At 33.1% G+C, this 20,687-nt stretch overlaps 4 pseudogenes across 3 annotated transcripts; 2 read left to right on the top strand and 2 right to left on the bottom strand.

Annotated features, from left to right (window-relative positions):
- The first annotated feature begins 441 nt into the window (after window positions 1-441).
- LOC145675719 (NADH-ubiquinone oxidoreductase chain 1 pseudogene) lies at window positions 442-17,258 on the top strand (annotated as a pseudogene). The gene is made up of 2 exons (XR_014129196.1): window positions 442-2,239; window positions 16,766-17,258. The product of XR_014129196.1 is annotated as an NADH-ubiquinone oxidoreductase chain 1 pseudogene (transcript).
- LOC145675718 (NADH-ubiquinone oxidoreductase chain 1 pseudogene) lies at window positions 2,055-19,050 on the bottom strand (annotated as a pseudogene). The gene is made up of 2 exons (XR_014129195.1): window positions 16,750-19,050; window positions 2,055-2,512 (listed from the first exon to the last, which is right to left on the bottom strand). The product of XR_014129195.1 is annotated as an NADH-ubiquinone oxidoreductase chain 1 pseudogene (transcript).
- LOC145675295 (cytochrome b pseudogene) lies at window positions 3,585-7,658 on the top strand (annotated as a pseudogene). The gene is made up of 2 exons (XR_014129113.1): window positions 3,585-3,715; window positions 6,508-7,658. The product of XR_014129113.1 is annotated as a cytochrome b pseudogene (transcript).
- LOC145675296 (NADH-ubiquinone oxidoreductase chain 4 pseudogene) lies at window positions 4,798-6,471 on the bottom strand (annotated as a pseudogene).
- Window positions 19,051-20,687: the final 1,637 nt, after the last annotated feature.

The raw sequence follows: 20,687 nt of genomic DNA, 5'->3' as shown, positions 1-20,687 counted from the left end.
CATAAGAAAGAAGTATAACTAAAATTTACCTCAAAAGGGGCTAAATTAGAAAACAGAAATATGCGTGCATACCCAGACGCTCAAAGAAGAAAGCTTGAGGATTAATCTGCCACATAGTAAATTCATGGAAAGTAGACTACAATTTGTCAATGAGATTGGTTATGATACTGATATACAATACTACGTGAAGAATGTTTAAAGATTGTACGAGTCTGGAGGGGCAGCCGAGTCTAGTCAGGGGGGCAGAAGTAGCTACTAGGGGTCGCTCGCCCCTCTTGCCCCCCTCTGGCGTCGTCACTGTATTGTTATGTTTACTTTTTGAACTTCAGCACTTTCTGTACTTTTTGGTGGCATCTTTTACTTTCCCTTTCTGTATATATGTACCTGTAAGGCGCACACAAATGATAGAAAGGACATACCTACAGGACATAACTACAGGACATGAAAGGTTGGACGAGTGGAAGACTGTCTTTATTCGTAATATTGAATTTTACTTTTGAGTGAAAAGGCTTAAATAATTTAAAAGGACGATAAGACCCTGTAGATCTTTATATTTAAATAGTAATTTTTGTAGTTGGCAATGAATAAATTTGCTATTTAATTATTGCGTTGGGGCGACGAGAAGATAAAATAAACTCTTTTTTATATGGTTACTTTTAAGTATTTTTATGATCCTTTATTAATGATTGTTAGACTAAGTTACCTCAGGGATAACAGCGTAATTTTTTTTTGAGAGTTCATATCGACAAGAGAGATTGCGACCTCGATGTTGGATTAAGATTTTATCTAGGTGCAGAAGCTTAGTGTATAGGTCTGTTCGACCTTTGAAATCTTACATGATCTGAGTTCAGATCGGCGTGAGCCAGATCGGTTTCTATCCTTTATTGATAGTAGTATTTTAGTACGAAAGGACCAAGTACTAGTAATATTTATTTTTGAGGAATAAAAGTAAATGAGGATTACTTTGGCAGATAAGTGCATTAGATTTAGGATCTAATAATGGATAAATTGAGTCCAGGTAATAATGTATTATGATTATGTTATAGGTGTGGTTTCTTATTTGATTTTGATTATTTGTGTTTTAATTGGAGTTGCATTTCTAACTTTATTAGAACGAAAGGTTTTAGGGTATATTCAAATTCGTCGGGGACCTAATAAGGTGGGTATTTGTGGTTTACCTCAACCTTTTGCGGATGCAATTAAGCTGTTTACTAAGGAGCAGGTTTTCCCTACTATATCTAATTATTATCCTTATTATCTAGCTCCTGTTTTTAGTTTGTTTTTATCTTTGTTAGTATGATTAAGAATTCCTTATTTAAGTGTTATACTGACTTTTTCTTTAGGTTTATTATTCTTTTTATGTTGTACAAGTATGGGTGTGTATACTGTAATAATTGCTGGTTGATCTTCTAATTCTTCATATTCTTTGTTAGGAGGTCTCCGAGCAGTAGCACAAACTATTTCTTATGAGGTTAGTTGGGCTTTAATTTTGTTATCTTTTGTATTTTTAGCTGAAAGATATAGATTGCTGAATTTTGGTTATTATCAGGAAGAGTTATGATTTTTATGAATCACGTTTCCTTTGGCGTTAGTTTGATTTGCTTCTTGCTTAGCTGAAACTAATCGCACTCCTTTTGATTTTGCAGAGGGCGAGTCAGAACTTGTTTCTGGGTTTAATATTGAGTATAGAGCAGGAGGATTTGCTCTTATTTTTATAGCTGAATATGCTAGTATTTTATTTATGAGAGCCTTATTTAGAGTTTTGTTTTTGGGATATGATATTTTTTCTGTTTTATTTTTTTGTAAGGTAGTATTTATTTCTTTTGGATTTATTTGGGTACGAGGGACGTTACCACGGTTTCGGTATGATAAATTAATATACCTTGCTTGAAAGTGTTTTTTGCCTTTGTCTCTTAATTATCTTTTATTTCTAGGAGGTATAAAGCTTCTTTTTATTTCTCTTTTAATTTAAGTGTATTAAATTGAGAATAAGTTCTTAGAGCTTTGCTCTGTTGTATGTTTTCAAAACATATGATTATTCTCAGCCAAAGAACTAAGTTTTATTTAGTAAGAAATCTCATAAGGAGGAGATATATGGAACAAATAAGAAGTAAGCGAAGTAGATAACTGTAAGAATTTGGCCTGTTAGAATGTAAGGATCTTCAACTGGTCGGGCCCCAATTCAAGTTAAAAGGATTACAGTGCTAACTATAATTCAGAATATAATTTGGTTAATAGGGTAAAATTGTAATCCTCGTATTTTTCTAGTATGAAAAAATGGCATAATTATTAAAATGAGGATTGATATTACTAAGGCAATGACTCCTCCAAGTTTATTAGGAATGGAACGAAGAATGGCATAAGCAAATAGGAAGTATCATTCTGGTTGAATATGTACTGGTGTAACTAATGGATTTGCGGGGGTGAAATTTTCAGGGTCTCCTAGTATGTAAGGATTTCAAAGGGTAAGTAATATTAGGGCTGTTATTATTGTTAAAAATCCAATAGTGTCCTTAGTTGAAAAATAGGGGTGGAAGGGAATTTTATCTTGATTTCTGTTAAGGCCAAGGGGGTTGTTAGATCCTGTTTGGTGGAGAAATAGGAGGTGTACCATGGACATGGCAGCTACAATGAAAGGTAAGAGAAAATGGAAGGCAAAGAATCGATTTAAAGTAGCATTATCTACAGCAAATCCCCCCCAAATTCATTGTACTAATATTGTTCCTAAATAAGGAATAGCTGATAGTAGATTGGTAATAACTGTTGCCCCTCAAAAAGATATTTGACCCCAAGGTAGAACATAACCGACAAAAGCAGTTGCTATCACTAGTAGTAAAATGGCAACTCCTACTCTTCAGGTATGAAGGTAAAGGTAAGAACCATAGTATATTCCTCGACCAACATGTAAGTAAAGACAAATGAAGAAAAAAGATGCTCCATTAGCATGCAAAGTACGTAAAAGCCACCCAAAGTTTACATCTCGACAGATGTGAATTACTCTGTTGAAAGCTAATTCAATACTTGATACATAATGTATTGCTAGAAATAGGCCGGTAGCAATTTGAATAATTAAGCATAAGCCGAGAAGAGAGCCGAAATTTCATCAATATGAAATGTTAATAGGAGCTGGAAGATCTACTAAAGCGTTGTTAGCAATTTTAAAAAGAGGTTGATGTAAGCGAATTGGTGTTGACATATGACTTAGAAGGCCGGAGAGGGCCTTGTTATAGTGAAGTGATCTTTACTACTGCAATTAGTGTAATAAATAGGTATGTTGCTAATATAATAGTATTTATTAAGATTGATGTTATATAAAATTTTATGCCGGGAATTTCTTGGTAATTAGTTGTGTAGTGCTGCGGGTCTGGGAGTGAAATTATATTTGGGAGTATAAGAGGGTCAATAATTATTATAAGGATTAGGAGGGGCGGAGCTAAAGAAATTAGTAAGAAAAGGTTAGGTGTTAGAGTAAATATCTCATTTGATGCCAGTCTTGTAACATAAATAAATAAAACTAATATACCTCCTAAAAAAACTAGAAATAGGATATAAGAAAATCAAGGCGATTCTCTTATGGTTGAAATAATTAAGCAGGTAGTAATGGTGTTAATAATAAGCATTAGTCCTATTGAGAGAGGGTGAGATATTTGAATTAGAATGAATCTTAAAACTACTAAAATTATAAGTAATATTCAGGTTATTTTAATTTCAAGAGGTAGTTTATTAAAATATTAGTTTTGGGGACTAAAGATAGGTTTGCACTTTCTCTTGATGCCTTTAGAATCTTATTCATTAATGGTTTACAAGACCAACGTTTTAATTAAACTATAAAAGCTTATGAAAATATTATTTATTTTATTTTCTTGTTTTTTAGTTATTTTAGGAATAGCTTGTTTTGTTATTCAACGTAAGCATTTATTGATGGTTTTATTAAGACTTGAATTTATTGTGCTGATAAGTTTTTTACTTCTATCTTATTCTTTAGGTAGCCTGTATGTTGAAAATTATTTTTGTTTATTGTTTCTAACCTTTAGTGTTTGCGAGGGTAGTTTAGGTCTATCAATTTTAGTATCTATTGTGCGAACTCATGGAGGTGATTATTTGAATTCTTTAGTTGTGTTACGATGCTAAAATATTTAATATTTATATTGTTTTTGATACCTTTAGGTTTTAATTTTAAATTATGGTGAGTTGTTCAGTTTTGTCTTATTGGAGTTTGTTTTTTATTTATAATAAGAAATAGTATGGGGTTGGTCCCCTGGGAAGTAGGCTACTATTTGTGAAGTGATAGTGAAGAATGTGAAGATAAAGAAGATATAAGACCGCACATTTTCATAGTAAATTACTAAACAGTATGATACTAATCCTAGTCCATCCCAACCAAGTAGAATTCTAATTAAATTAGGGGAAACAATTAATAAAACTATTGAAAGAACAAATATTAATACGAGCATAATAAACCGATTAAAATATCGCTCGGATCCTATATATTGTTCGCTGTAATAAATTACTATTCTAGAAATATAAAGTACAAATCTTATAAACATAAATGATATTCAGTCAAATAGAAGAGTTATAATAATTTTATTTCTATTAAAAGAAATAACTTCTCACTCAATAAATACACTATATCTATTGATTAAAAAACTCAAGCCTATTATGAATAAAAGAACACTTATTCTATTTAAAAAGACAAATCTAGTTATACAAATTGAAAAAGGTCAAACCACGGCCTAAGGGCAACTAAACCTTCTTTAGTTCCACAAACTAAAATTTTATTCTAAACTACTCAAGCAGCTACAGCCATAAGAATCTCGGTCCTGCAAAAAAAATTAATAAATTTAAAGGTAATCAATGTAATATTAATAATAAATATTCTCGCACACTTCCTCCTCAACAAGAATATAAATTAGAATAAGGTATTCCATGTTGAGTATATGAATATAAATATAGTCTATAGGCAGCTCTAAAAAAAGAAAGCAAGGCTAACCCCAATATACTCAATCAAGATCAACCAACAATTCTATTTAACAAACTAATTTCTCCTAATAAATTTAATGTTGGTGGTGCAGCTATATTAGCAATTCTTAATAAAAATCATCATAATCCTAAACTCGGCATAAAAGACAATATTCCACGATTAATTAACAATCTTCGACTTCCTAGACGCTCATAAGAAATATTAGCAAGACAAAATAATCCTGAAGAACACAGACCGTGAGCAATTATTAATGTAAGAGCACCTCTAAATCCTCATAATCCCATTGTTAGTAAGCCTATCAACACTAAGCCTATATGGGCGACAGAAGAATAAGCAATTAAAGACTTTACATCAACTTGTCGTAAACATACCAATCTAACTGATCAAATACCCACAACTCTAATACCAAATCAAATTAAATTTATGCTTACAGCTACATTTTCTATAAAATATATAATACGCAATAATCCATATCCTCCTAGCTTCAATAAAACTCCCGCCAAAATTATTGAACCACTTACAGGTGCTTCAACATGTGCCTTAGGTAGTCAAAGATGAACCAGAAATATAGGCATTTTAATTAAAAAAGCAATAACTAAAGCAAAATATCACATATAATATGTAATCCCTAAATCTATTACACTTCTCATATTAATTATCAATAAACTACCCTTAATATATTCTAAATAGAAAATACCAATCAAAAGTGGAAGTGAAGCAAACAGGGTATAAAATAATAAATATATCCCTGCCTGTACTCGTTCAGGCTGATAGCCTCAACCCAAAATCAAAAATAGTGTAGGAATTAAAGAACCCTCAAAAAAAAAAATAAAATATAAACAATCTAGAAGAAGAAAATCTCAAGTAAAGTAAAATAAGTAACAATAAAACTAAACTAATAAAGCTTGCACTATAAAATGAACTTCTCAAAACACCTTCTCTAGCCATAATTATAAGAATAACAATTCAAATACTTAATAAAATCAATGAATAGCTCAAACTATCACTTCACAAATAGTAGCCTACTTCCCAGGGGACCAACCCCATACTATTTCTTATTATAAATAAAAAACAAACTCCAATAAGACAAAACTGAACAACTCACCATAATTTAAAATTAAAACCTAAAGGTATCAAAAACAATATAAATATTAAATATTTTAGCATCGTAACACAACTAAAGAATTCAAATAATCACCTCCATGAGTTCGCACAATAGATACTAAAATTGATAGACCTAAACTACCCTCGCAAACACTAAAGGTTAGAAACAATAAACAAAAATAATTTTCAACATACAGGCTACCTAAAGAATAAGATAGAAGTAAAAAACTTATCAGCACAATAAATTCAAGTCTTAATAAAACCATCAATAAATGCTTACGTTGAATAACAAAACAAGCTATTCCTAAAATAACTAAAAAACAAGAAAATAAAATAAATAATATTTTCATAAGCTTTTATAGTTTAATTAAAACGTTGGTCTTGTAAACCATTAATGAATAAGATTCTAAAGGCATCAAGAGAAAGTGCAAACCTATCTTTAGTCCCCAAAACTAATATTTTAATAAACTACCTCTTGAAATTAAAATAACCTGAATATTACTTATAATTTTAGTAGTTTTAAGATTCATTCTAATTCAAATATCTCACCCTCTCTCAATAGGACTAATGCTTATTATTAACACCATTACTACCTGCTTAATTATTTCAACCATAAGAGAATCGCCTTGATTTTCTTATATCCTATTTCTAGTTTTTTTAGGAGGTATATTAGTTTTATTTATTTATGTTACAAGACTGGCATCAAATGAGATATTTACTCTAACACCTAACCTTTTCTTACTAATTTCTTTAGCTCCGCCCCTCCTAATCCTTATAATAATTATTGACCCTCTTATACTCCCAAATATAATTTCACTCCCAGACCCGCAGCACTACACAACTAATTACCAAGAAATTCCCGGCATAAAATTTTATATAACATCAATCTTAATAAATACTATTATATTAGCAACATACCTATTTATTACACTAATTGCAGTAGTAAAGATCACTTCACTATACCAAGGCCCTCTCCGGCCTTCTAAGTCATATGTCAACACCAATTCGCTTACATCAACCTCTTTTTAAAATTGCTAACAACGCTTTGGTAGATCTTCCAGCTCCTATTAACATTTCATATTGATGAAATTTCGGCTCTCTTCTCGGCTTATGCTTAATTATTCAAATTGCTACCGGCCTATTTCTAGCAATACATTATGTATCAAGTATTGAATTAGCTTTCAACAGAGTAATTCACATCTGTCGAGATGTAAACTTTGGGTGGCTTTTACGTACTTTGCATGCTAATGGAGCATCTTTTTTCTTCATTTGTCTTTACTTACATGTTGGTCGAGGAATATACTATGGTTCTTACCTTTACCTTCATACCTGAAGAGTAGGAGTTGCCATTTTACTACTAGTGATAGCAACTGCTTTTGTCGGTTATGTTCTACCTTGGGGTCAAATATCTTTTTGAGGGGCAACAGTTATTACCAATCTACTATCAGCTATTCCTTATTTAGGAACAATATTAGTACAATGAATTTGGGGGGGATTTGCTGTAGATAATGCTACTTTAAATCGATTCTTTGCCTTCCATTTTCTCTTACCTTTCATTGTAGCTGCCATGTAGTAGTAGGGGTCCGCGTATGCCCGAATGACTCATCCTCACTCTCTTTCATGACCAGGGTGAAAGGTCAATGACCTGGCCCAGGGTCAATGACCTAGGGGTACCTAGGACCACCCCCTCTAAATTTTGGCAGGGGTACCTTGGCCCACCCCCTAAATTTTGGCAGGGGTACATAGGACCACCCCCCTTAAATTTTGGAAATTGCCAAATCTAAAAATTTGGTATGGTAGCCTAGGACCATAGTATGTACCTCTATCAGTATTGGGGGTCTATGTCGTTCCCTTTCATGGGTAAAAAATTGCCAAAAATTCAAATTTCGGGGGTTTTTGACCTAATTTATCCCCTTTGATGAGGTATTATTACCCTATATAGTTATATGGGCGTATACAGGGGTCCATTACCTTTCATAACATATGGGTATATTAATGCACCCCTTGAAAAATTTGGGAGGGGTACGTTGGCCCACCCCTTAAATTTTGGAAATTGCCCAATTTAAACATTGGGTATTATAGTACAGGACCCTAATATGTATCATGATAAATTTGGGTGGTCCACCTCATTCCCTTCTAGGGGTACAAAATTGCCAAAATATAAACGTAAGCAATACGTTGTACCACGTGTTTGGTCTTTTGGCCCAATTTGTCCTCTTGGATGAGGTCCTATTACCTTATATGGTTATATGGTCATGTATAGGGGTCCATTACCTATCATAAGACATGGGTATATTAATGCACCCCTTGAAAAATTTGGGAGGGGTACTTTGGCCCACCCCTTAAATTTTGGAAATTGACCAATTTCAACATTGGGTATTATAGTATAGGACCCTAATATGCATTATGATAAATTTGGGTGGTCCACCTCATTCCCTTCTAGGGGTACAAAATTGCCAAAATATAAACGTAAGCAATACGTTATATCACGTGTTTGGTTTTCGGCCTAATTTATGTGCTTGGATGAGGTCCTATTACCTTATATAGTTATATGATCATGTATAGGGGTTTATTACCTATCATAAGACATAGGTACATTTGTGCACCCCCGGGAGGGGTACAATGGTCCACCCCTTAAATTTTGGAAATTGACCAATTTAAACATTTGGTATTATAGTACAAGACCCTAATATGTATTATGATAAATTTGGGTGGTCCACCTCGTTCCCTTCTAGGGGTACAAAATTGCCAAAAATATAAACGTAAGCAATACGTTATACCACGTGTTTGGTTTTTGGTCGATTTTATTCCCTTTGATGAGGTGTTATTACCTTATATGTTTACATGAGCGTATACAGGAGTCTATTACCTTTCATAAGACATGGGTATATTGATGCACCCCTTTAAATTTTGGGAGGGGTACCTTGGCCCAACCCTTTAATTTTGGAAATTGCTTAATTTCAACATGTGGTGTCATAGTACTGGATACTAATATGTATCATGATAAATTTGGGTGGTCCACCTCGTTCCCTTTTAGGGGTACCAAATTGCCAAAATATAAACGTAAGCAATACGTTATACCACGTGTTTGATTTTTGACCTAATTTATCTCCTTGATGAGGTCCTATTACATCATATAGTTATATGGTCATATAGGGGTCCATTCCCTATCATAAGACATAGGTACATTGATGCACCCCGGGAGGGGTACAATGGCCCACCCCTTTAATTTGGAAATTGCTCAATTAAACATTTGGTATTACAGTATAAGACCCTAATATGGATCACTATAAATTTGGGTGGTCCACCTCGTTCCCTTTTAGGGGTACAAAATTGACAAAATATAAACGTAAGCATTACGTTGTACCACGTGTTTGGTTTTTGACCTAATTTATTCCTTTGGATGAGGTCCTATTACCTTATATGGTTATATGGTCATGTATATGGGTCCTCGCTATCATAGTACATGACCTCAATATGTATCATGATAAATTTGGGTGGTCCATCTTGTTCCCTTTCATGGGTAAAAATTGCTAAAATATAAACATAAGCAATATGTTGTACCATGTGTTTGGTTTTTTGGCCCAATTTCTTCCCTTTGATGAGGTTTTATTACCTTATATGGTTATATGGTCATGTATATAGGTTCATTTCCTATCATAAGATATGGGTACATTGATGCATCCTTTAAAAATTTGGGAGGGGTATCTTGGCTCATCCACTCGGTTTTAGAAATTGTTTAATATAAGCATTTGGTATCATAGTACAGGTCTCCAATATGTACCACTATAAATTTGGATGGTCCACATCGTTCCCTTTTCATAGGTAAAGAACTACCAAAAATCAAATTTCGGAGGTTATTGACCCCTATTTAGCATGTTATATGGTTTATTACCTTTATATGTTTATGTTTCCTTTTAAATTTGGGAATTATCAAATAACAAAATTCGGTAAACGTTTTCTAGAACCCATTGTAGATGTTGATGTTCCTCTTATGGCCAAATATTCAAAATTTAAATATTATTGACCGGCTTTATTATTGAATAAGTACAGGATTTATTACTTTTTTCATAAGACACAGGTGTATTTGTGTACCAATCTTAAATTTTGGAAGGGGTACATTTCTTATTGTCGTATCAATAATTGGTAATTGTTCATTGGGTAAATCATTACGATCACGTGATCGGTTATTGACCTATGATGGGATTAGGAGTCCAGGACATTGGTACATTGAAACTTTGTAGGATAATTTGAGAATGCGTCATTGGTTTTGATTATTCCCACCAAATATAAACGTAAGCAAGACGTTGTACCACGTGATTGTCCTTGATGAGGTAGTGTACAGGGATTCGTTTCCTTTGTTGTGGTACTTCTTAAGTTTGAGTACACACACACTTCTAGAAAACAGTTGGTTCTACTCAGGTAAACAATTGACGGACATTATTGACCTTATTGAACATATAATGATATGATTAACTCTAAGACTTAGGTATATCAAGAGAAGTATTCTTTAAATTTGGGAATGGTGATAAACAGAATTTTAACATAAGGTGCGAAATTTGAAACAATACATTGAACTTTAGTCACAGCTCATAGTCTAAGATCATTGGTGGTGATTGATTTGAAATCTGATAGCTAACCTTATTGAATCTTATGACTCATAGACGAAAGGCAATACATGCTACAACAGTTTAAAATTTAATCATAAGGTGATGTAATCTGACACTAGCAAAGTTATTGTGTATGCAATTTGATTGGATGATCACTATCTTTCCTGCAATCTGATTGGTTGATCACTATCTTTCGTGCAATCTGATTGGTTGATGATTTTCAAATCTTTGCTGTATTCAGTTTTAAGTTTAACATTTAAAAATCTTGGTTTCGTTCAACATTTTGCACTCACTGATAAATATGATCAAAACCGTTTATTTGTTAATCGAATAGTTAAAAACCGGTTAAAGTTTGACGGTTAACCGTGAAACGTAAAATTTTTTGCTTGAAACTTTTTGTTTAAAAATTCTTGCTTTCAAATTTTTGTTTGATTTTTTTTGTTTCAAAATTTTGTTTGACATTTTTCGTTTCCCCCCAATTTTTCGTTTGAAATTTTTTGTTTGAAAATTTTTGTTCGAAAATTTTGTTTAAAATTTTTTGTTTGAAATTTTTCGTTTCCAAATTTTTTGTTTGAAATTTTTTGTTGCAAAATTTTGTTTGAAATTTTTTTCGCTTCAAAATTTTGTTTGAATTTTTTTCGTTTGAATTTTTTTCGTTTCAAAATTTTGTTTCAAAGATTTTTTGTTCTAAATTTTTGTTTCAAAGTTTGGTTTGACATTTTTAAAAGTTTGTGCACTCATTAGTAAAGAACCGGAACTGTTTAGAGCAAAAACCTCTGGCAACATGTGGTGCAATAGTACATGTCAGAACATGATAATGCAACGTCATCAGTTTTGCATCATCGTTCGAGTTAGTATTCATGATAACATCATCATGGCTACTTGTCTGCAGTTTCTAAACACACGTGATGTGATGAAATCATTTACCAAGATTACTGATTTACAACAGAATGTACCTTATAGAATCTTAGCTAGCCAAATGATCCCTACAAAGTTTGGATTAAGAATCGTAGTGAAGCTTGAAAATGATAAGAATATAATTTTACCGGCAAGATATTTACCCATGGAAGCATCAAAACAAGAAGAACTACTGCGTTTCTTAAATACTGGATCTGTATCTTTATGTTACAAAGGATTCTTGGGTCGAAGTCATCAACTTGAATTTAGTACACAGCAATTGTGATGAAATCATGAATCAGCACATTTCTTTCCAATGACGTCAGCTGTAGTTGTATGAATTTGGTTGGTCGGCATGACGTCAGCAACTGTGATGAAATCATGAATCAGCACATTCCTTTCCAATGACGTCAGCAATAACTATAAACCAGCAAATACAGTGTCATCCCACGAAATCATTTGAGCAAGTGCTTTTCAGGAGGAAAGATGTGTACTTCTAACGATAAAGAGTTCATCTTCGCAAGCTATTATCCAATAAATATATTTCAAACAAAACATGTGATGATTGGTATCAGTGCTAGAACATTTGAACCTGTGATTCGATTGGGCAAAGCAGAACAATTTGGTGTACAACTGACCTGTGAAGAATGGCAAATATTATGTTCACGAATCGACCAAATGAACGATTATTTTCATGATGAGCTAAATGTGACCATAGTCAAATCATTAGGCTCAAATCATGAAGTGGTGCTGCGTACAGTCCTCGAAGAGAAGATGGTGCTGTTACGTAAAAAGAGTACATCTCATGTCCCTCGCAACATGGTGTATCTAACGGAAACAGAATGGAACAAATTCATCAGCGTATTCCAGTGTGTGAAACATGCAGTGGAAGTGTGCAACAAAACTAGTATATTCCTGAAAAAGTACTATTTTGAAAAATGTGTTATGCATATTGTACAACATGTATCTAGATATTGTGATGGTTGTCAACATCGTTCGTGGGTGCATAATTGTATTGATAAACAGTTTATTTGTGATCAAATGGACATTGAGTTTCCACCAATTGATATTGCATTAGACCTTAAAAGACTTCAACTGGAATTAAAATTATATGCTAAAGACAAACTAGTGCAAGAAGTTCAAAATACATTGTATCGACAATATCCAGATCATATATCTGGTATGGATGTATGTGGAGTGTAATAAAATGATCCATTTCAATGAATTGTGTTTTTTCATTTCAAGTACAACCCCAGGTTCTGACGTGCACCACAATGTTGTCAAAGGTTTTTGTTCTAAACAGTTCTGGTTCTTTACTAATGAGTGCACAAACTTTTAAAAATGTCAAACCAAACTTTGAAACAAAAATTTAGAACAAAAAATCTTTGAAACAAAATTTTGAAACGAAAAAAATTCAAACGAAAAAAATTCAAACAAAATTTTGAAAGGAAAAAAATTTCAAACAAAATTTTGCAACAAAAAATTTCAAACAAAAAATTTGGAAACGAAAAATTTCAAACAAAAAATTTTAAACAAAATTTTCGAACAAAAATTTTCAAACAAAAAATTTCAAACGAAAAATTGGGGGGAAACGAAAAATGTCAAACAAAATTTTGAAACAAAAAAAATCAAACAAAAATTTGAAAGCAAGAATTTTTAAACAAAAAGTTTCAAGCAAAAAATTTTACGTTTCACGGTTAACCGTCAAACTTTAACCGGTTTTTAACTATTCGATTAACAAATAAACGGTTTTGATCATATTTATCAGTGAGTGCAAAATGTTGAACGAAACCAAGATTTTTAAATGTTAAACTTAAAACTGAATACAGCAAAGATTTGAAAATCATCAACCAATCAGATTGCACGAAAGATAGTGATCAACCAATCAGATTGCAGGAAAGATAGTGATCATCCAATCAAATTGCATACACAATAACTTTGCTAGTGTCAGATTACATCACCTTATGATTAAATTTTAAACTGTTGTAGCATGTATTGCCTTTCGTCTATGAGTCATAAGATTCAATAAGGTTAGCTATCAGATTTCAAATCAATCACCACCAATGATCTTAGACTATGAGCTGTGACTAAAGTTCAATGTATTGTTTCAAATTTCGCACCTTATGTTAAAATTCTGTTTATCACCATTCCCAAATTTAAAGAATACTTCTCTTGATATACCTAAGTCTTAGAGTTAATCATATCATTATATGTTCAATAAGGTCAATAATGTCCGTCAATTGTTTACCTGAGTAGAACCAACTGTTTTCTAGAAGTGTGTGTGTACTCAAACTTAAGAAGTACCACAACAAAGGAAACGAATCCCTGTACACTACCTCATCAAGGACAATCACGTGGTACAACGTCTTGCTTACGTTTATATTTGGTGGGAATAATCAAAACCAATGACGCATTATCAAATTATCCTACAAAGTTTCAATGTACCAATGTCCTGGACTCCTAATCCCATCATAGGTCAATAACCGATCACGTGATCGTAATGATTTACCCAATGAACAATTACCAATTATTGATACGACAATAAGAAATGTACCCCTTCCAAAATTTAAGATTGGTACACAAATACACCTGTGTCTTATGAAAAAAGTAATAAATCCTGTACTTATTCAATAATAAAGCCGGTCAATAATATTTAAATTTTGAATATTTGGCCATAAGAGGAACATCAACATCTACAATGGGTTCTAGAAAACGTTTACCGAATTTTGTTATTTGATAATTCCCAAATTTAAAAGGAAACATAAACATATAAAGGTAATAAACCATATAACATGCTAAATAGGGGTCAATAACCTCCGAAATTTGATTTTTGGTAGTTCTTTACCTATGAAAAGGGAACGATGTGGACCATCCAAATTTATAGTGGTACATATTGGAGACCTGTACTATGATACCAAATGCTTATATTAAACAATTTCTAAAACCGAGTGGATGAGCCAAGATACCCCTCCCAAATTTTTAAAGGATGCATCAATGTACCCATATCTTATGATAGGAAATGAACCTATATACATGACCATATAACCATATAAGGTAATAAAACCTCATCAAAGGGAAGAAATTGGGCCAAAAAACCAAACACATGGTACAACATATTGCTTATGTTTATATTTTAGCAATTTTTACCCATGAAAGGGAACAAGATGGACCACCCAAATTTATCATGATACATATTGAGGTCATGTACTATGATAGCGAGGACCCATATACATGACCATATAACCATATAAGGTAATAGGACCTCATCCAAAGGAATAAATTAGGTCAAAAACCAAACACGTGGTACAACGTAATGCTTACGTTTATATTTTGTCAATTTTGTACCCCTAAAAGGGAACGAGGTGGACCACCCAAATTTATAGTGATCCATATTAGGGTCTTATACTGTAATACCAAATGTTTAATTGAGCAATTTCCAAATTAAAGGGGTGGGCCATTGTACCCCTCCCGGGGTGCATCAATGTACCTATGTCTTATGATAGGGAATGGACCCCTATATGACCATATAACTATATGATGTAATAGGACCTCATCAAGGAGATAAATTAGGTCAAAAATCAAACACGTGGTATAACGTATTGCTTACGTTTATATTTTGGCAATTTGGTACCCCTAAAAGGGAACGAGGTGGACCACCCAAATTTATCATGATACATATTAGTATCCAGTACTATGACACCACATGTTGAAATTAAGCAATTTCCAAAATTAAAGGGTTGGGCCAAGGTACCCCTCCCAAAATTTAAAGGGGTGCATCAATATACCCATGTCTTATGAAAGGTAATAGACTCCTGTATACGCTCATGTAAACATATAAGGTAATAACACCTCATCAAAGGGAATAAAATCGACCAAAAACCAAACACGTGGTATAACGTATTGCTTACGTTTATATTTTTGGCAATTTTGTACCCCTAGAAGGGAACGAGGTGGACCACCCAAATTTATCATAATACATATTAGGGTCTTGTACTATAATACCAAATGTTTAAATTGGTCAATTTCCAAAATTTAAGGGGTGGACCATTGTACCCCTCCCGGGGGTGCACAAATGTACCTATGTCTTATGATAGGTAATAAACCCCTATACATGATCATATAACTATATAAGGTAATAGGACCTCATCCAAGCACATAAATTAGGCCGAAAACCAAACACGTGATATAACGTATTGCTTACGTTTATATTTTGGCAATTTTGTACCCCTAGAAGGGAATGAGGTGGACCACCCAAATTTATCATAATGCATATTAGGGTCCTATACTATAATACCCAATGTTGAAATTGGTCAATTTCCAAAATTTAAGGGGTGGGCCAAAGTACCCCTCCCAAATTTTTCAAGGGGTGCATTAATATACCCATGTCTTATGATAGGTAATGGACCCCTATACATGACCATATAACCATATAAGGTAATAGGACCTCATCCAAGAGGACAAATTGGGCCAAAAGACCAAACACGTGGTACAACGTATTGCTTACGTTTATATTTTGGCAATTTTGTACCCCTAGAAGGGAATGAGGTGGACCACCCAAATTTATCATGATACATATTAGGGTCCTGTACTATAATACCCAATGTTTAAATTGGGCAATTTCCAAAATTTAAGGGGTGGGCCAACGTACCCCTCCCAAATTTTTCAAGGGGTGCATTAATATACCCATATGTTATGAAAGGTAATGGACCCCTGTATACGCCCATATAACTATATAGGGTAATAATACCTCATCAAAGGGGATAAATTAGGTCAAAAACCCCCGAAATTTGAATTTTTGGCAATTTTTTACCCATGAAAGGGAACGACATAGACCCCCAATACTGATAGAGGTACATACTATGGTCCTAGGCTACCATACCAAATTTTTAGATTTGGCAATTTCCAAAATTTAAGGGGGGTGGTCCTATGTACCCCTGCCAAAATTTAGGGGGTGGGCCAAGGTACCCCTGCCAAAATTTAGAGGGGGTGGTCCTAGGTACCCCTAGGTCATTGACCCTGGGCCAGGTCATTGACCTTTCACCCTGGTCATGAAAGAGAGTGAGGATGAGTCATTCGGGCATACGCGGACCCCTACTACTCATGTCCATGGTACACCTCCTATTTCTCCACCAAACAGGATCTAACAACCCCCTTGGCCTTAACAGAAATCAAGATAAAATTCCCTTCCACCCCTATTTTTCAACTAAGGACACTATTGGATTTTTAACAATAATAACAGCCCTAATATTACTTACCCTTTGAAATCCTTACATACTAGGAGACCCTGAAAATTTCACCCCCGCAAATCCATTAGTTACACCAGTACATATTCAACCAGAATGATACTTCCTATTTGCTTATGCCATTCTTCGTTCCATTCCTAATAAACTTGGAGGAGTCATTGCCTTAGTAATATCAATCCTCATTTTAATAATTATGCCATTTTTTCATACTAGAAAAATACGAGGACTACAATTTTACCCTATTAACCAAATTATATTCTGAATTATAGTTAGCACTGTAATCCTTTTAACTTGAATTGGGGCCCGACCAGTTGAAGATCCTTACATTCTAACAGGCCAAATTCTTACAGTTATCTACTTCGCTTACTTCTTATTTGTTCCATATATCTCCTCCTTATGAGATTTCTTACTAAATAAAACTTAGTTCTTTGGCTGAGAATAAGCATATGTTTTGAAAACATACAACAGAGCAAAGCTCTAAGAACTTATTCTCAATTTAATACACTTAAATTAAAAGAGAAATAAAAAGAAGCTTTATACCTCCTAGAAATAAAAGATAATTAAGAGACAAAGGCAAAAAACACTTTCAAGCAAGGTATATTAATTTATCATACCGAAACCGTGGTAACGTCCCTCGTACCCAAATAAATCCAAAAGAAATAAATACTACCTTACAAAAAAATAAAACAGAAAAAATATCATATCCCAAAAACAAAACTCTAAATAAGGCTCTCATAAATAAAATACTAGCATATTCAGCTATAAAAATAAGAGCAAATCCTCCTGCTCTATACTCAATATTAAACCCAGAAACAAGTTCTGACTCGCCCTCTGCAAAATCAAAAGGAGTGCGATTAGTTTCAGCTAAGCAAGAAGCAAATCAAACTAACGCCAAAGGAAACGTGATTCATAAAAATCATAACTCTTCCTGATAATAACCAAAATTCAGCAATCTATATCTTTCAGCTAAAAATACAAAAGATAACAAAATTAAAGCCAAACTAACCTCATAAGAAATAGTTTGTGCTACTGCTCGGAGACCTCCTAACAAAGAATATGAAGAATTAGAAGATCAACCAGCAATTATTACAGTATACACACCCATACTTGTACAACATAAAAAGAATAATAAACCTAAAGAAAAAGTCAGTATAACACTTAAATAAGGAATTCTTAATCATACTAACAAAGATAAAAACAAACTAAAAACAGGAGCTAGATAATAAGGATAATAATTAGATATAGTAGGGAAAACCTGCTCCTTAGTAAACAGCTTAATTGCATCCGCAAAAGGTTGAGGTAAACCACAAATACCCACCTTATTAGGTCCCCGACGAATTTGAATATACCCTAAAACCTTTCGTTCTAATAAAGTTAGAAATGCAACTCCAATTAAAACACAAATAATCAAAATCAAATAAGAAACCACACCTATAACATAATCATAATACATTATTACCTGGACTCAATTTATCCATTATTAAATCCTAAATCTAATGCACTTATCTGCCAAAGTAATCCTCATTTACTTTTATTCCTCAAAAATAAATATTACTAGTACTTGGTCCTTTCGTACTAAAATACTACTATCAATAAAGGATAGAAACCGATCTGGCTCACGCCGATCTGAACTCAGATCATGTAAGATTTCAAAGGTCGAACAGACCTATACACTAAGCTTCTGCACCTAGATAAAATCTTAATCCAACATCGAGGTCGCAATCTCTCTTGTCGATATGAACTCTCAAAAAAAAATTACGCTGTTATTCCTGAGGTAACTTAGTCTAACAATCATTAATAAAGGATCATAAAAATACTTAAAAGTAACCATATAAAAAAGAGTTTATTTTATCTTCTCGTCGCCCCAACGCAATAATTAAATAGCAAATTTATTCATTGCCAACTACAAAAATTACTATTTAAATATAAAGATCTACAGGGTCTTATCGTCCTTTTAAATTATTTAAGCCTTTTCACTCAAAAGTAAAATTCAATATTACGAATAAAGACAGTCTTCCACTCGTCCAACCTTTCATACAAGCCCACAATTAAAGGACTAATGATTATGCTACCTTCGCACGGTCAAGATACCGCGGCCGTTTAAAACCTCACTGGGCAGGTCAGACCTTTTATTTTAACAAAAGGACATGTTTTTGATAAACAGGCGGAGGAAATCCTTGCCGAATTCCTTTAATCATTCTCTCTAATATACTAATAACACCATTATAAATTGCCTTAACTATATCAAAGCAAAAGTACAGTAATAAATTAAATGTAACAAAATATGATAAATAACTCAAATAAGTTATAACAAAATTACAAATGATGGCTACTTCTAAGCCCACATCTTTCATTTAATATAAAACCACATTATAAATAATACAAGTAAAGAACATGGGATAATAGTTAAATATAATATTTGGTTTGCATCCAAAAGGTGTTGCTGTCAACTTATCTCATAAGTAGGAAGCAAACAATTGCACTCAGTTTCGACCTGAACCTTTGGTCTCTTGACCCCTGCTTGTTAGTTGAAGCCAAAAAGAGGCATTTCACTGTTAATGATACTACCGGGTATTCCTATCACCCCAACTAAGGAGATGTGAATAATCAAGAAGAAGCTGCTAACTTTATCTTTAGCGGATTGTACCGTTAACATCTCTTAATATAAAATAATTATAACCCCCTTAGTATAAATATTACATTACCTTTTCGGGGTAAAAAAGAGAGTGCTCTTCTCAGGGAGTATATTTAGGGAACATAATTCTTCTTAGTATCTTCAATACTATGCTTTCAATATAAGCTACCCAAATACATAAATATAAAGAAGCAAAGGAAAATTGTAAAGATTAAAAAATTAATACATTTTAAATAAATTATCCTGTGAATGTTGAATTAATATTGAACCGTCCTTAAAACTACTATACATCCCTTGAGCACCAAGACATTCTCTCCACCCTTGATCAATGTTATTATAATATGCACCCCCTATATATAAAGGTAATTTAATAATATAATTTGTTGATAAATAAGGTAAAAATCACATGCTTCCTATTATTGTAGAACTAAAATAAAATTTTATACACACTAAAGACTGTCCAATAGAATAGTTTGATAATAAAATACCAACTCACAAACCTACTACACTCACAAGTAGAGCACCTATTTTTAGATGTAAAGGTAGAACAACACAATTAACACCAGGAAAAATTAGTCAACTCAATGTCGCACCTCCTAAAATTGCTATGATTACCAATCCTAATATTCCCTTACATATAACTCAACCTTCATTATCACTAATAGAATGAATATTAGTACCCCCAAAGCCCTTTCCCGTTAAATAAAATCTTAAACGTACTGAATAACATACAGTTAGGCCTGTAGAAAAAAACAATAAGAAAAAGCTGACTACATTAATTAAAGATAAAGAAGAAATTTCCAAAATTAAGTCCTTAGAATAAAACCCAGCTAAAAATGGTATTCCACATAAAGCTAAATTAGCTACATTTAGACAAGATCCCATCTGCCTAGAAAGCCTGTAGTTATGTTTTCATTAGAGCATGATTAAAAATTAGAATATTTAAATTTTAAATTAAATTGAATAAATGTGTGTAATAATAAATGTGTTTTTCTTTGGTCTTCTGCTTGATTGATTCTCCTTGATACCGAAACTGATTTTATATTTGGACTGAAGAGCAAAATTTGAGAGCCAGTGCTAATTATGTGAGGTATGATTTTCCGGTCGTTTTCTATTTTAACGTATGCGGACTGGCAAGTGTGCTTTCCTGTTTTGTTGGCTTCTGATAACAAAAGCAATGTGGACAGCTGGATACTTAGCATGCGAGGTTAATAATG

This window comes from Thermobia domestica, chromosome 18 (assembly GCF_964235325.1).
Source record: "Thermobia domestica chromosome 18, izTheDome1.hap1.1, whole genome shotgun sequence".
Lineage (NCBI taxonomy): Eukaryota > Metazoa > Arthropoda > Insecta > Zygentoma > Lepismatidae > Thermobia > Thermobia domestica.
This window is presented reverse-complemented; position numbering and strand designations above follow the sequence as displayed.